Source organism: Sebastes fasciatus, chromosome 19 (genome assembly GCF_043250625.1).
Source record: "Sebastes fasciatus isolate fSebFas1 chromosome 19, fSebFas1.pri, whole genome shotgun sequence".
Classification (NCBI taxonomy): domain Eukaryota; kingdom Metazoa; phylum Chordata; class Actinopteri; order Perciformes; family Sebastidae; genus Sebastes; species Sebastes fasciatus.
Genome location: NC_133813.1, coordinates 24,515,928 through 24,533,964, shown reverse-complemented (window position 1 = coordinate 24,533,964; position 18,037 = coordinate 24,515,928). Strand labels below are relative to the sequence as shown.

The 18,037-nt window shown below is 38.5% G+C and overlaps 1 protein-coding gene across 2 annotated transcripts in view; it reads left to right on the top strand.

The window, feature by feature from the left end:
* Positions 1-18,037, top strand: part of LOC141757511 (myosin light chain 3) — a 104,821-nt gene that overhangs the window by 54,890 nt on the left and 31,894 nt on the right. The gene's annotated exons all lie outside the window — the stretch shown is intronic.

The window sequence follows — 18,037 nt, the reverse complement described above, 5'->3', positions numbered from 1 at the left end:
AGTTCCCATTTACACTGTACTACACTATGGGCTTATGCGCTCTGGGTAACTGCATGGCAACATTATTGTAATTACTTCAGGATGTTGAACAATCCCAGAATTCAATAATCAACAAAGAAAAACAAGTGGCATATAATTAGTGTCTTCCATTTTACTTGTTTTTGTCGAAACCAATGTCTTCGGTACTAATTCTGCCATAGACTAACACAACTTTAACAAGTATACCGTATGTCTTGTTGCATTGATGAGTTACCGCTGCATAATGTTATACATTTTGAAGCCTGAACATCAAGAGGAAGTGTAGAGGAAGATGTACGAGTTTGTAGGGATTCCTAGAGAGGTTTATCACAATGATTGCACATTGTTTTTGATTATCAAAGAACTTTAACAAAGTGTTGCTGCATGGTTTGTAATATTATTATTCATAAATTCTATATATTCTACACCAGCAGCAATTATAGAATCGGTAAGGGTTATGGACGGGCGATCACTGTAAGAACTTGGTTGACATAGTTGACATAACATACAGTAGTGTGTCATCTGCATCTTGCTTTTAAACTGGGATTAAATGTGAGATGTACTGTATTAGGGCCGGGGCGATATGGCCAAAATCTTCTATCCCGATATATAGGTCATTTCATATCTCGATCACGATATATATGATATAGCATATTTTCTGGTATATCAATAAATAAAGTCTCTATGAAATGACCACATGGTAATGGTAATGGTAATTTTTGTATACTCCTGTGTAAATTAAATACTTGACAAATGAAAAGTATTGTACGTGTAGTATTTTCTCATTTTACTAAGAACTTAAGTGCAAAATGATCATAACAGTTTCAAGTGAAATTATATAGAATAAATAAATAAATAAATATAGGCCTGGCATATACTTTAACTGAACATGTTTAGATAAGAAATGTAATATGAATCAAAAACAGCTGATAAATGCATTATACAGTACAGGTGGCAGACATTAAGGCCCATAATACTTTGTACATACACATCACATCTTGGTCTGAATCAACTACATGGCTGTGTACAGCATCCATAACCTCACTGATTTATTATATCATTGGTTATAATGACCAAAGTTAGACAGTAGTTTTTGTACTGGTTTTAGACCTGCTTTGTTTACATTCAGTGTCATTGTAATGTACAAGTTATGGACATATAGTATAGTGCGCATTACTGTGTGTTGTAATCTGTAGTCGGTTTAAGGTGAAGAAGATAAAACAGATAGATACATAGACTACACATACACTTTATGAGTAAAATAATAAATCGTACACCAGCAACTTGGTAAAACATCGTCAAAATTAACAGGAATTACAGTTGGAAACCTTTTTACTGCAGCAACACAACTTAAACAGGAATAAAAATTCCAGCACATAATGTATCTAGCATATAAACATAAATTGAATTGAACAGATCGGCCCCATTGTCACCGATATCCCGATCCAGCTATTTGAGTCAGTATCGGCCTGAAGTTTCTGCAGGTTGAGCAAAAACAGCTGTTTACTCAAGCTTCACTCCGGCTCCTACATGCATGGAACGTAAGGCGTCGTCCAAGTGACATAAATATTCCCGTAACGCTGTTCGGCAGCTGGTTTTTCGACATCTCGATAGAAACAATATAGATACCGGTTGACGATATATATGGTCATATCGCCCAGCCCTATACTGTATATCACAAAAAACACACTCAAGTAGACAAGTAGAGATACAAAATCAATTCTGGCTTTCCAATAATAAGAAGGCACTGAACAAATAAGATACAAGTATAGACATCTGTTATGTCTGTGTGCTTCCATGTCTGTAAAACAACCATCAGTCTGTCCCCTCTTGCTGCACTCTCTGTGAATCCCTCTCTATCCCTTTATTCATTCTCCAGCGGCCCTATTTCAAGTCTGTCCTGCCTCCCTGCTCTCCAACCTCTTGGCTCTCTCTAATGCCTTCCTCTCATGCTCTTCTCGCTCCAATGGTCTCCTGTCCCTCCTTCTCCTCCTCTCTCCCTCTCCATTTCCTGGAGCTACACCAGCCAGTCTGGCTCCCCGTGCTTCTGTGTCCTCTTCTTCTTCACAATCTGCCCCGTCTTTTTTGCCCTGTGCTTGTGGTGGAGGAGAAACCGCTGCTGCGTCCTTGGGGGAGTCACACTGGGCCGGAGGATTAATGTGATGTTTAGGTCTAAGCGTATCGTCCATCATCCTGCACTACTTCCAGGATTCAGCAGTAGTTCCTCTTTCCCTCCGTTGCCCAACCCAGTGGGTGGGTCCTTTAGCTTCTAAAGAGGAATAAAAAGACATTCTATTATTTTTAAGGTACTGCGAAATGTCTCGAGTTGTCATAAAACGACACAGCCCGGGACTTTTCTTTGATTATTTTCCCACTCTCCTTTTACTATTCGGTTCTGTTTTTCCCTCCAGGTTTTTTCTTTCATTCAAGCTGTATAAATATTAAAGCAGTATGGGGTATTATAATCAGAGGTGATTTGCTTATGACCCTTTAAATGTGATTCAAACTTACAATTCCTTTGTGATACATGTTAATATCTTTTTTATGAGCAGTTTAGTTACTGTTAGCCGTGTAGACCTGATCGCAAATCATAGTCTCTCGCAAATTGTAAATACATTTCCTCCGAGACCTCCGAGGCTCTTGCGTGCTTATGCATGTTTCCCGTTTGTCTTTTAATTTCTGCAAAGTGTCAAAATGAACAGGAGATAACAGGAGAATTAATTGTACGCTAGGGCAGTGTATTGGCAAGAATCTGGCGATATGATACGTATCAAGATACAAGGATAACCATTCGATATATTGCGATTTTTTTCCCGACATTTTTAGAGTAGGCAAAAATAACTACTGCAAACCTTGAGGTTTTTACCCAAAACTGCATGTGATTAACATAAAGCGGGCATATCTGTAAGCGGGAGTAGAACCCATTTTCATTCACATATCTAGAGGTAAGAGGTCAAGGGACTAAGTTTTTCCTCGCCAAGATTTAGGATAACTTTGGAGCATTATTTAGCCTCCTTTTCATGACAAGCTAGTATGGCTAGTACCAATAGATTCCCTAGGTTTTTTAGTTTAATATGATACCAGTATTTTCACTCTAGCTTTAAAACTGAGCCAACTACAAACTTCAAAAGATCAAATAGAAGCCGTCAGATTTTTAAGAGGTTCAATAAAAATCGATAGTGTTTTTGAGAATCGATACAGTATCACAGCATATAATATTGCGAGACTCAAGTGTAGCAATAATAGGGATGTTAATAATTATTAATTATTAATAAAGCTATTGGTTAAACGGTTAAAATAAATATTAATAATTAATTAAAAAAGCTGAGCAAAACTCAGAGGAGTGGCTTGTCACTTAAAGGAGAAAAGCTGGTCCACCTTTTTTCAAAATATGCACACCCCGACTGTACGAAACTTGCTAAAAAACTGTGTGTTGTGTATTGCTGAGTTCCTCCTGCTTTTGCTGAGGTGATACTTTGTGCTTTCATCTTTCCTACAACATAATTAAGCTACATATACACCTTGGACTTGCTATATCTCGTATTATTAGCGCACAAAATATCAAATGACAGCAATTTCTGCCAGCATACACATATTCAATCACTAACTAGACTAAACACTTTTTTATAGCCAGCATGTCCGGTTTAGTTTTATTGTTTAGTATCCACGCAGTCTAAAAAATCAAGCTGGCAAAGTGGCCATATCAAAGCTTTCATTTTCAGTTCATTAGAAAAGAATGGGAAGGGAAATCCCTACACGCTCTCCGTCTAGAAGTCAAGCAAATTACAATACAGCACAGAAGCACATGGCTGGTTAGGTGAGGATATAACACGAGGGAGACCCCATGCCTGGATTTTCCTAAGGCCCCCAAGTCACTTAATCCACCCCCTGCATACACTAATGTTGCTGGGTTGTGGCTACTTTGGCAGCCCGACTAAAATGCACGAAGACAATTTGTGTAACATGTTTGCTTGGACTACTATTGGTTTGCAAGTAGACCTGAAAAAAAAAGAAGAAAATAGCTTCCGTAGAGAATTCAGATGGTTTAGTGTTGCCATGACATCTGCAAGTATCGCGTCAGCTGCCCCCCAATTTCAAAACTTGTTCCAGCACTTCTGCTGAAAATATGTTACTTTTTGCCTCAAAAAAAAGGTGTCAATGCAGATCCCAAAACACGGCGCACTATAGTGGGCGAATTCTCACTAATCCGCAGGAGAAACAGTGACAGTTGACAAGGAGTGCATGACACATCGCAGTCAGGGGAATAGTGTCATCCGACTCCAAGGGCACTGTCCCTTTACCCCCTCACAGTATGTACACCGGCCACTTCGCCGAAATGGGAAGTGACAGCTCTGTGATATACAGTCAGTTGTTAACATAATTCACTGCCCCTTTGTCACAAAGGGGACTTCTTTGTCTTGACTTTAACATGGTATACATATTGCTAAAATGAGTGAGTGACAGAACAAATAAGTGAACAAACGTGTAGGTAAAGCATTTCAAATGTGATGCACAAAAGATGCTTTGACACATGAAAATAAGGATTGAAGTTGATTTTGTGAGATTGTTGGTAAATCAGCCCCCTAAAATGTTGGTGTGATATTGCGTCTGTCACATAGCCAATAGCCAATGTTGTGTTTATGCAGATGATGCAATGTTTGGCATGAAACAGTACCTACATTTCTGCCAACTGATACCTTATATTACCTACTTGTTAGACATGCAAGTGCAAAGGATTTTTTTGTTTTTGTGTGACACCTGTTAGGGCTGGGACCCCAATTTGATACTATCACGATACTTGGTGCAGATTCGATATATATTGTGATTTTTAAGTATTTTGATTCTACAAGTATTGCAATTTATTGCCATTTTTTGTTAACGTTTTTAACCATAGACCATGGGGAAAAGTTGAATCATACACTTATAGGGACTTTTACATAGGAAAATATCTAAATTGATAGAGTAAAAATGTTTGATTTTCGGAATGTATGTAGTCATAGATGTCCTGAAGTCAAATATCAGTCATTGTCAGGAATTATTACCTTCCCCAAAGCCAAGGGCCTTGCGAATGAGGTTATGTTTTCACCGGCGTTGATTTGTTTGTTTGTTTGTCTGTTAGCAGGATTACTCCAAAAGTTCGTAATGGATTTGAATGACATTTTTTTGAAGTGGTGGGGTGTGGTACAATGAACAATCCATTAGATTTTGGTGGCGATCCAGGATTTTTTTTTAGGATTCCGATCAACCTGTGCCTTAAGACCACAGGATATAACACATTCGCAGAGTAACTGATGACACGTTGATGACGCGTGACCCCCGCCTCCTCCCAAATTTTGTATGATGGTCTAGTTGTGCCTTTTTAGGGGCTAGAAGTCCAGGGTGCCCAAAAGCGGGGGTATGTGAGCCATGCTCACTTTTGCCTTGTTTCTATATATGTATATTTTGTATATATACAGTTCCCTTTGTTAACACCTTATTTTGAAAACCGAACGAAGTCACATGTGTAGGCCTATACTTCCACTAACTTCACCAAGTCGGTCGCTAACTCTTACCGTCAGCTCCGTTCTCTTTAAACATCCATGGTCGGTTCCATCGGGGCAGTTTGAATGCATTTAACATAAATGTCAGTATATGGGTACTCTACAGTTGACTGATTTGACCACTGAGATGATGGCTGGCTTGACCGCACGTTACCGCGATACGATAACGTTAGCTGTTCATGACAGTATTGACATGCAGCTTTAGCCGTGATGTCTAGCTCTGCTTTTCCTGGCAATGTATGAAACCCAAAGTGTTTCCATCCTTTACTGGATGTGTAGTGTTTACCACGCTGGATTTAACATGTGAGGGGGCAGGTCGTATCCACGCTGACCCTCGGACGTTTTCTACTCTCTCATTTCGGCTCGCTGCGGCCGGCTAAGATTTGTTTTGGTTGACGGATACGGAATGGATATGACGGATACGGAATGGATATGACGTCACGTTACTCAGACTACGGTAAAAGTGGTAACTTCCTTCTACCTCCGCATAGACTCAAATGAAGCAAATGTATTGATTCTGGCATTAAAAAATTGATTTCGATATTGTACAAAAACAAAAAGTCCAAGAGAACAGGTATCAAAATGCGTTTTCAAATCATCAACTACCTGGAATACATGTTATATATATATATATATATATACAGTATATATGTTATTTCATTAAAGGGGGAACAATTCAACATGAGATAGCCTACTGCAGTCAAAGACAGTTATCATGTGCGATGATGCACAGGCAATTTAATCCAATTTCTTTAAGTGAATCGATTACACTTATTGCACGGAGCTGTGGGAGAAGGAAATCACACTTCTATAGATGATTGAATCCAGGTTATCTTTATGGGCTACTTCACACAACAGACATCAAGCGTGTAATTCATGTACGGGCTGTTGAAGAATGATTATGTTATTGCTCCTCCTAATGAAATTAAAATAGACTCATATTTTACTCGCCTTTAGTCTATACATACAGTGCAGTCAGAACGTATTAAGAGAGTGACACGTTTCCTCATTGCATTGTCTTGTGGGCCACACAAACACATCAATCCAGTCATTCTCTAAACTGTTTACTCCGTTCACGCTCGCAGGGGGGCTGGAACCTTTCCCAGCACACAGGGGTTCACCCTTGACATGTTGCCAGTCTGTCACAGGGCTAACACATGTAGACAGACAAACACATTAACACTCGTGGCCAAATTAAAGTCACCAAAGTGCTTAACTTGCATGTCCTTGGATTGAGGGGAGGAAACTAGAGCACCCAGAGGAAACTCTTCCAAAAGAACTTCACTTAGAAAGCACAGAGTCGGCCGGCCGGCCAGGGATTTTGTTATTGTGAGGTGACAGTGCTAACCCCTGAGCCACCTCGTTGCCCAAACGCAATCATCATAAATAAGCAGCCCGGTTTGCACTAATGGCATATGAAGGACAGGGTAATCAAAAGTCATTTCACGTGCAATAAAAAAACACCTTTCTTAATTTAGGCGTGTCATTTGCACAGCATGTAGTCTGTATTTACTGCGATGTAAACTCATCTGCATTATGCTACGCTCAGAGCTAGTGAAGTGGAATAAAAACATGAGAAAGACTGGTGAGCGGGATGGGAGGTGGGTCCAACAAACACAGGACTTTCTACAGGAGACCGTTGTTCATGTCCCAAAGAGTTGTTGCGTTATTTTGAAGTAAGTTAATGACGTTTATGAGGTGTGTTCCGTACATCTGTTATGTTGTTTCCGTACATATTTTACTTAGTTTATGTACTTATTTTATGCCCAACCATGACGTTTTTCCTGAACCTAACTGAGTGGTTTTGTTGCCTAAATTTAACTGCTGCTGTTAGCATAGTTTGGTTGCTTGGCGTAAAAATTACATTAAAAAGAGGCGTACAAATGGCACGCAAAAAGGCTAAAATGCGTTCTATTGGCAAACGGAATGTCCTTGTAATGTTGTGCTATTTACATACGCCTTCCCATGAGATCAGGTTGAAATAATATTTTAGAACTCTGTCTAATGTCAGCACTTTTTTTTTTTCATAGTACACTAGAGAACTATTGGATTTGATCCTTTGGGTTTTGCATTTAGAGAGACTGTCCTCACTTGACAGCATAGGTCCTTTGTTCAAATGCTTAAAACCTGAAAAAGTGACCTCATATGGTTGTGCAAATGACTGTCCTCTGTCAGTAGGAACGTTGGAAGTATCTTGATGTTGTTATTTTTAATCCAATCTCATGGGGAAGACGTAAAAATAGCACGCATGACATTCCACTTCATGAGGACGCATTTTAGGCTTTTTTCGTGTGTCAAACTACGACAACGTCCACGGTTAGGTTGAGGCAACAAAACCACTTAGTTAGGTTTAGGAAAAACATGACTGGGCATAAAATAAGTACGTAAATTAAGTAAAATTCGTACGGAAACAACGTAACATAAGTATGGAAAAGACAACGCAGAATGTCAGTAAAGTAACTCCTGGTTAAAAATTCTGTATTTGTTGGACCCATCTACCTCCCCTCCCGCCTGCCGTAAGCCATCATTCTTGCTTTCTATTCCACATCACTAGCTCTGAGTGTAGTATATTTACGCGGGTGCATTTACATTTTAGTCAGTACGTACTACATGGCATACAAATGACACGGCAAAAGCAAGAACGGCGTTCTTATTGCAAACTAAATGCCTTGTGATTTATCATGTCATTCATACGTCTTTTTCATGCGATCGGGCTGGTTATTTAGACAGGAAGACATACAAAGTATGACCTCCCATTCCCTGTAGACAATATTGGCATTTTTAACCTTGAGCTGCTTCTTCTTATTAGCTACTGTGGATTCATTTTTTTCCAGCTCACACAATCACATATAAACACACACAGGCAGATTAGCCAAGAAAATAAACTGTGTACTAAAACCAGTAATAAACTCACCTGTCAGATACTCAGTAGGTAATGAATACCATGCAAATGAGGTTGACGTGATTCAAAAAGAGAGCTATATTTACAACACTCTAAGAAGTTTTTTTTTTTTTTTTTTTATATTGTGACAAATTAAGAGTATATTTAATACCGTGCCTTGAACAGCTTCTGATGAGCCAGAAGCCGTCTTTTATCGTAGTTATATTTTCTTCTTTCCTTTTTTTTTTTTTTTTCAAATATACATCTGCATTTCCACCTTTACATATTGAATATGGCAGACCTAGGTTATAGCTACATCTGAAAATAGGAAATAATTAGCAGAATTTGTGCTCAATTGTGCAACCATTTATGTATGAGTACTGTCCAATTGGACATTTTAATGGCACCATATTCAAAGTGTGTTACTACACACATATATATGAAATGTGTAGGTATGTCTATCTATTTGCATTCTCCTGAGGGTGCACACACACACACACACAAGCGTAGGCACACAACTTTGCACTACTCTAATGTTTGCATGAAAAGCTCTCCTTGCAGAAGCCCATCTGGCAGCTTAGAAGCCAAGTGACTCTCTCAATATGGAACAGGTCGGCGCTTTTGTGATCACTGCCATTAGTTCTTGCAACACCAATCTGAAGTCTTTTCATCATCTGAAGCAAAAAAGAAAAAAAAATCTAAAATTGGGGGACTACACGAGTGAATGAGAGTAAAAAGGGAATAGGGAATAAAAGTGGAATATTAAAGAAAGGTTAAATAATAGAGGAGAGGGGTTGTGAGGGAAAGCAAATGAAAAGTGAGTGACACAAAGCTTGAAAACAACTGCTCGAGTGGTTGGTTGTGATGTGTGAAGTATACTGAGAAACGGATGGCAGCGTGCGCCATGTTCGTAAGTGCAAGAGTGACAGTGCTAATTATAGCCATCAGGATGTTCTTTTGTTCAAAGGGAGAAAGACAAAGCCACGCAAAGGGAGGAAATACTCAGCAGGTGGAAACAGCTGTGCAAAAAAATATATATATATCCCGGGGGGGACAGCGGCACATTCGTTAGCACGCGTGACTCTTCCTTATTAGCGGAATTGTTTTGCATATAAGAAACTGCGACACGGTGTCCTTGTCACTTGTAAGGTTCAGCGACTTTCATGATTCGCTCAAACTGCACCTCTGCTTAAATAAACTTTGCTTCCTTAAAGCTATTCCACCCACCTCCCATCCCCTCCCCATCACTATTTCATTGCAGCTGTTCTTTTTTTTTTTTCCCACCATGTGGCATGCACTACTTAACCACTGTCACTGAGCACATGACAGCAGTCAAATAGGGTCAAGCCTCTGCCAAAAATACAAGGTGATAGACATTCAAATGAAACTCCAACTTTTTCCACCTACAGCTAATGCAGAATAATCAGTGAATAATCAAACTGAAAGATTTTAAAAGGCTTAACGCAGCAGTGGGTAGAATTAGATCAAATAGGATTTAAAAACTGTTATTTTTATAAAGTGGTATATCCTGACAATAGTACATGAGACAGGTAATCTGAAAAAAAAATCATGTGCCTCTGTGTCCTCCGGTGCTCCTAATGGCATCTGCAAGATTTCACAAACCAGAGGAAAACAACCAATCAGAGCCGAGCCGGAGTCTTGCTGTCTCTGAGCAGCTGTCAATCACTCGCAAACTCCGATCAAACAGTCAAACTGTGCTGATCAAATACTAATAATATTCTGCTACTGTAATGCCTATTTCTCGCATAAAGTGTTTTCAGAAACATCTTGTTGTGTACTGTTTAGCTGTAAAATGAGAAAGTTTGTGACCCAGCAGTTGAGATCAGTTGAGGAAATACCAAGCACCTCCCACCAGCCGGAGCAAACTTCCTCATTTTACAGCTAAACAGTACACTACAAAATGTTTCTGAGAACATTTGAGGTTAGAAATAGGCGTTACAGTAACAGAATATTCATTCCTATCAGCGCTGCCTAGTTTGACCGTTTGATCGGAGTTTGCGAGTGATTGATAGATGCATCTGTTGTATGAACAGCCAATAGGAATGCTCTCTCCCTCTGAAATGACCTGTGATTGGCCAAAATCTCCCATCAGATTTTTTAAAGCCTGAAAACAGAGCCATGAGGAGGTGCAGAAGTCTAGTTATCTCTCAGAACACTTGAATTACAATATGTTGAAAGGTTATTATGGGATTTTTTTGCCCAATGATGCCAAAAATATTCTACCTACTGCAGGTTTAATGAGAAGAACACAGTTACTGAAAGGTGCCCAAAGGTATTGTTTGACAGTTCACAAGGTGCTCAGTAAGTCCACTCATGTCTTAAGAAAAATATTATATTTTGGCATATCTTCTGTATTCAAAGTGTAATTTAAGGTCAGACAAAGTGCGAGCAGAGAGAGAGCGATATCAATGCAACCTCCAACAATGCGATCCCTGAAGAAAAATAGGGGGGATGCTGGAAGGATAACACCATAGCAGCAAAGAAAGTAGAGAATGAGCAGAGCGTGTGACAGATTAAATAGGTCGCTCAATTGTTGTTGTTGGCAAAAACGCAAGCTCAGCTGATGCATCCTCTGATTTACGACTATAGGACCCAGCAATAGTTATCCAAACAAAAGACTTTCTGCCTGTCAAGTCCCTTTATTGAAAAGGAACATTTCTTTTTTAGAATAAGTGTAAATTTAGATTTCATTCACATCAAAGGCTGTCTGGTATTGCATACTAAAAAGGTCAGCAAAAGAATGGTACGAGGTGAGATCGGTTCAATTTGTCAAAACCAGAACATCCAATCCAACCTTTCTCCCTACAAGCAATCAGCGTTGGTTCAATCAGGATGGCAGCAATGTCATTTACATGATTTTTCTGAATAAATTTAGACATGAACTGTGGACATATAGAAAACACTTTGCATTATCAAAATTGGGAGTTACAGAAAGCTTGGCAGTGTGCCGGCTGTTGTCTGCTGTAGCTAAAGCATGCGAGTCAGGTTGGCCAAGAAGCCAGAGTTCATTATATCATATATAATTTTGGTTCCCCAAGGAGCATTATGGTTTCATAGGAAATTATAGCAACTCGGGACAAAGTGTACAAACTGGGGCTACTTTCCAAATTGCATACTTTTTCTTTTTACTTTAAGTACATACTTCAGCTGCCCTTTCAAAGTACGTATTGTTGCGTGCAGTATGCATACAGTTGGGACATGCTACTATGTCATAACATTGTGTTTTGACCCTCTTGCTCATATGCATTATAAATTGTCTTTATTTCATGAACTACAATAGACTATTTAAAACATGTGTAAAATACTGTAGGAAATCACTCTGCTATGGTTGGATAGTACACAAATTATGGCTTTCCCCACCTGACTGCAAATACTGTACCACTCATTGGGAAAAAAGTAAATTGATAATAAGGAAAGATCCTAAACAAAGAAAATGAAATATGCCTAAATTCCACCATTTGTCCTCAGATAATTGTTATTATCAGATAACAGATAATAATATCCTTTTTATTATTTTACGGACGTTTTGAACGCCCTTCCCTCGGATCCCTTCACATCAGTCACGCAGGTTGTGTCGGAGGAAAAAACACCACCGCCTTTGCGTCTTTACGCATGGAGCATCCCATTGTGCGCCCAGTAAGCCTATTTAAAAAAATCCAAACGAAAGAATCGAACGATAGTAAGATTAATGAATAACAAATGGGAAATGTAATTTAATATCACATTTAATATAAGATTTTCAAAGCGACTGATAGACATTAGTCTCAAACATTCAAATTAATCATCAGTACAGCAGGCCTAATTGAAATACTTTTGTGTACCTGGGGTCGCTTTTTTAGTCTGCTTCGTGCAGCCATGCATACAGTAGGCCGTAAACTTGGGGACACATCAGAAGCTTTAGATATCACAAGCTTTTAATGACTTCTAAAAATATAAAAGCACTCTGAGTAAAGGTGAAGATACCGTTTACAATGCTTCCTTCCTTTCAATCCTTCCACAGCGGAGAAACAGCTGACAGATGTCAGGAACAATTTAAGTGAAAGCCAGCAAGTGAATATCAGCTTGAACAAACAAAAGTCTTGCGAGATTTTTGCACTACAACATAACAAGACTCGAACATCTCATAATTTGGCTTTAGCTTTCAGCAAAGTTACGGAAATACGGACAGCGCGACTCTGCCTTTGCTGACCACACTGTGGTCAAAGGGGGTATACCATAAAATCCTGTAATCAAGATTCAAGCTCTCTGCTGCCATCTTGCGTCTCTAGTTATCAAGTACCGCCGCAACGTCACCCTGGTAACGTGGTGGCAATTCTGTTAAATAAAAGGCGTCCCATCTGCATCCGCTGCACAGAGGATTGTGGGTCAGAATAGCCAGAAAAACATGCTGGCTCGTATTGGAACATATAGGCTGCGTCCAATATCACATCCTATACACTGAAAAAACCTTCTTGCCGCTTGGAGACATGTAACCATGGTAACCTGTGTCAACCTCATGTAACCAAAACGACGATTTTTAGAGAATCAAAGTCTGAATTGATTTGAAATATGTATTACACCTAGCAAAGTTAAATCCTTTACCTACACTAATATTGAAGCGTCTGTTACGAACGTTGTCGTTACTACGGCATTGCATTGTGGAATATTTTTGCGGCTTTATGGCCAGCGTTGCATACATTGATATTTCACCGGAAATGGTATGCAATTTGCGTACTTTTGGTTTCATACTAAGGTTTCGGACATATTAAAAAAATCTCACGTACTGTTTTAGCGTAGTAAATAGCATGTAAGTGTGGAATTTCGGACAGAACTTAAATGTCTCATATTGTAAAAAGTAAGATTTTCACGTCTTTTATATTATAAAGCAAATTTAAGTGCTTTATAAATACTGTGAAAGTATCAAAGCGCTCAATATACAGAGAAATACACAAGCTGATTTCTGTCCATTTCTGATGTCACAAATATACAATATTTAGACCATTACACGGTTTTAAACGTAAACATTCTAAATGTGTCCCAGTTTGTTTCCTGTTGCAGTGTATGTAAATAACATCAGCTGACAGGAAGTAAACATGGACCCAAACTGTTGCCAGGCAACACATTTCCGTTGCAATTCCGTTGAAATGCACTAAAACGGAGCATTTCAGACAGAGGGTAAATTCAGGTATATTCAGGCTGACAGTATGAGGAAAATTAAGTCTTTTTTGAACATTACAGCATGTAAACATGTTCTAGTAGACACAAAAAATACAAGTATGAACCTGAAAATTAGCATGATATGGGACCTTTAAATCTTTTTCTTGCATACTAAATAGTATGGTAGTATGGATACTGGAACACAGAGTGTGTTGACACTGTTTAACTCACATCAAAATAACACCATCTGAAATTGCTACATCAAACATGCTAACTCATTGGTGGCAGCATCGCATTACTTTTATTAACTATCAGAGGAAGTACTTCTCCCAACGACATCCAAGAAGCCTTTAGCTGCTGATAAAGACGGGGCTAAAATTTGATTAAAAATACATTTGAATAATTATTTTGTTTTCCTCGCTGTAATGAAAACATACTATGAACCCGATATGACAGTACCAATTGACCCAGGTTGTTTTGTGTTATCTGCCATGCTTTCGTATTTTCATTCTTCTTGGCAATTTCTGGTGTAGAACAGTGACTTGAATGCAAATGCTGCTAATTTCGCAGGCCTACAATAACATTGTAAAAAAAAAAGCCGAAATGTTGAAACACATTACCATAGAAAGTGATTCCTATAGAAGATGTAATAGACTATTCCCTAGTAGGATTGTCTGCCAGTTAATTACACTGTATGGGAAAAATTTCTAACTCCAGGTCTCCACCCCCCATCAATTGATTTTTCTTTCGTTCCATTGCACGGAGCAGAAAATGCCCACTCCATCTCAATTGTCAGAGGCAGCAGGATCCACTTATAGGTTCTTCTCAGGTAATTGCGATGCAAATGAGGTTCTCCAAAGACAAATTAGCCACCCTGAAAGAGAGGGCCATGTCCTCAGTTGGCTGTCTGTCTAGTGGCTAGTCCAATAGAAAGGTAAAGGAAATAAGTCCCTTCTTTGATTAATAAAACATGACTGAGAAATCCTGATGATCTGCGAGGGAGACAGCTTTGATCTCTATCTAACTGGAGCGAAAACACCGGCGTTCTGTGCTCGCCATCCTAAATGACGTGCTGCAAACAGGTCCAGTGCTGCGTCTCAAATATGAGGAGAATAATAATAGCTTGTTGCTAAGGGTTTGCCATGTGTTGACTCGGAGTCAGTTTCTTATGGTGATAATCACATTTCACCCCTTTATTTCTAAGTTGGAGATTTCTTTTGCACCCTAAATAAATCTGTTTTATCTTTTTTTTTGGTTGAATGACTAAATATGTCAAAAAGTAGGGGGACATTTGCCTTTACTTAAAGGTCCCATATTGTAAAAAGTAAGATTTTCATATCTTTTATATTATAAAGCAGGTTTTAGTGCTATATAAATACTGTGAAAGTATTGAAATGCTCAATATACAGAGAAATACACAAACCCGTTTTCAGAAATTGTGCGTTTGAAACAAGCCGTTAGGATTTCTGTCCGTTTGTGATGTCACAAATATACAATATTTAGACCGTTACACAGTTTGAAATGTAAAAATTCGAAATGTGTCCCAGTTTGTTTCCTGTTGCAGTGTGTGCGAATGACATCAGCTGACAGGAAGTAAACACGGACCCAAACTGTTGCTTAGCAACTGAATTCCTTTGCAATCCCGTCAAAATAAGGTAAAACGGAGCGTTTCAGACAGAGAGTAAATACAGGTATATTCAGGTAGACAGTATGAGGAAAATAAAGTTGTTTTTTTTACATTACAGCATGTAAACATGTTCTAGTAGAAACACAAAATACAAGTATGAACCTGAAAATGAGTATAATATGGGACCTTTAAGTGTTCATGTGCTTAAACACTCACAGTTTTTCCTCTCTGAGAACAGAATCACGTCTACTCAGCCCTAGAAAATAAGCAGCCTCATTTAGTCTGTTACATTAGAGTCATGTGGGGTCTCCAACTGGGATAACACAGAGCGAAATCATTCATGTTAATTTGTGCACACACAAGGTGCGACCGCGTGAGTAGCCATGCATTTTAATGAAGCTGACACTGAACTCTTGGGTGGCGGTGTGTTCAAGTGTGGAAAATATGTCGGTTGGATGGAACGTCTTTGGCACTAAAGCCTTTACTTGGCCCTGTGAAGGGTACACAAATTGTAGAGCACGTCTGGGGGGAATTAATGTGTGCACTTTCTTATTGCAACTCAATTTAATACTGCAGTGATTAATGGAGTCCTAATTAGCCATAATTTACCCCTACCATTAGCATTTGTGCTATGCATATCTTCCAAAAAACAGTGCAAATTTATAGTGGCTATTCCTATTTTTCTGACATACTGTAGGCTGAACTGTTGTAATCGAATAGCTCTAGATACCGTACAACACCAGATCGCTTATAGTTTCTTTTATAATATTCAACATTGTCCAACAGATGTTCTCTTCTCTCTTCTCTCTCTTTACAAGATTTACGGATTAGGGACTCAACCTGCAACAGAAATACCCTGGGAGTTTTAAACCTTTGACTTTTTGAATTCCCCAACGAAAGGCTGATGTTGCTTTATCTGATGATTTGCGGCAGTGGTCCACAGAATCGTCCCGTATTTCTATAGCTCATTAACACTGAACTGATGAAGTATAAGGCAATTAATAAAAGGTCACGGCTGTCAGTTCCAAGAACCTCCCACTGAATGTATGGCATTGAGCCAAAAGCTTCAGAAAGATCTATGTGGCAGGTTCCGCTCCCCCCAGGATTTGCTGGTGACAAAATGGATTAGATACAGTATTCAAAAGATTTTCGAAAAATCAGGGGTTGAGGGTCACAGGCCAGAAAAGCTTGAGAAACCCTGGACCAGATGGACTCAGATAAAGCTGTAGCATGTGGTTTAAACTGTAATATTCAATAGACATTGTAATATTTTTTTGTGGTCAGTTGAGATTATGAGGACTGATGATGGCATGATGAACACAGGACACGATCCACTGTTCACCTCTGATCAAATAAAGGCTGATATACTGTATGTTGACAATTTTACATTTTTGTGAGCTGGTTTGCAAGTAGGGCTGGTTGATAATTCATTATGATAATTTATCATCTTTCAGTGGAATCATATCGTGATGAAATCATACTGTATACCGAGATATAGTGATCCACAATAACAAGCACATAGTAACTCAAATTTCTCAGAAAATTTTATTTGAAGTATTTTGAGGAAATATCATTTGAAGACTCAGTTCTGTTTTTTCATCAAACTTTACATTACCACTCAGTTCATTTGCGATTAACAAATGTGTGTATATGGAAATGTACTTTTTTTTTGGATAATTTCACTTGAAACTGTTTTGTTCATTTTACAATTAAGTTCTGAATTAAATGAGAAAATACTCATTACAGTAAGTACATTTCATTTGTCATTTAATTCACACAAGAGTTTACAAAAATATGCTTTACCATGTGGTTATTTCATATAGACTATTTATTAAGAATGCATCGATTGCAAAATGATGGGCCGATACCAATAAGGATGTTTGAAATAGAAATTTGGACGATACAGATGTTATTTATTCCACCTTTGGTGCCAGGGAAACAAAGACATCTTCATTATATAAAAAAATAACTGAACTGTCTCCACTCTTAAAGTAATTCAGCTTTTTATTCATATCTTGAATGAGCACTTATTAAATTGTACAAATTTATAAAAAACAAGCTTTAAAATAACCTCTTTCACATGAAATATAATTGCTTCAAAAGCCCCTTAGCCTGCATATAACCACCCACTCAATGAGAGGAATTTATTACTGAGCCCAACAAAAACATTTTGAAACATAAATTAAACGTAATTAAATCAGCAGCTAACAACACAACATTTAGCTGATACAAAATGAATGCGACACAACACATAAACCTCGGCCACCGCCGACGGTGAATGTTATCTTATTTGCGAAAATCGACCGATTACGGATGTTTCAAGTCAAGTCAATTTTATTTGTATAGCCCAAAACCACAAATCACAATTTTGCCTCAGGGGGGCTTTGTTTGGCACTATAAATCGTTCCATCCCTAATATTCATTTATTGAACTACCTAAAAACATGCTATATCCTGATGTATATCGTTATGGAGATATGAAGAGACCTATATCACGATAGAAGATTGTGGCCATATCGCCCAGCCCTATTTGCAAGTTGCGTTTTGTTTCTCCAATAGATGGTGGAAAACAATATTAAACATAATGGAAATATGGCATGTATGTCTTCAAATTGAAATTGTGCATAAAAAACAGCTGGATGGAAACACAGTTAATAACAACGTCACACTATTTTACCCCTTTGCTCCCAATGGAAAAGAGTCATAGTTCCTATGGTATAAACATACATTGTTTTTGTTTTTTTGGCATTTGTTGAAAAGACGGGTGAATTTTCTATTAAAATCAGTAACACAGGAAGGACAAATTGTAAGTCGG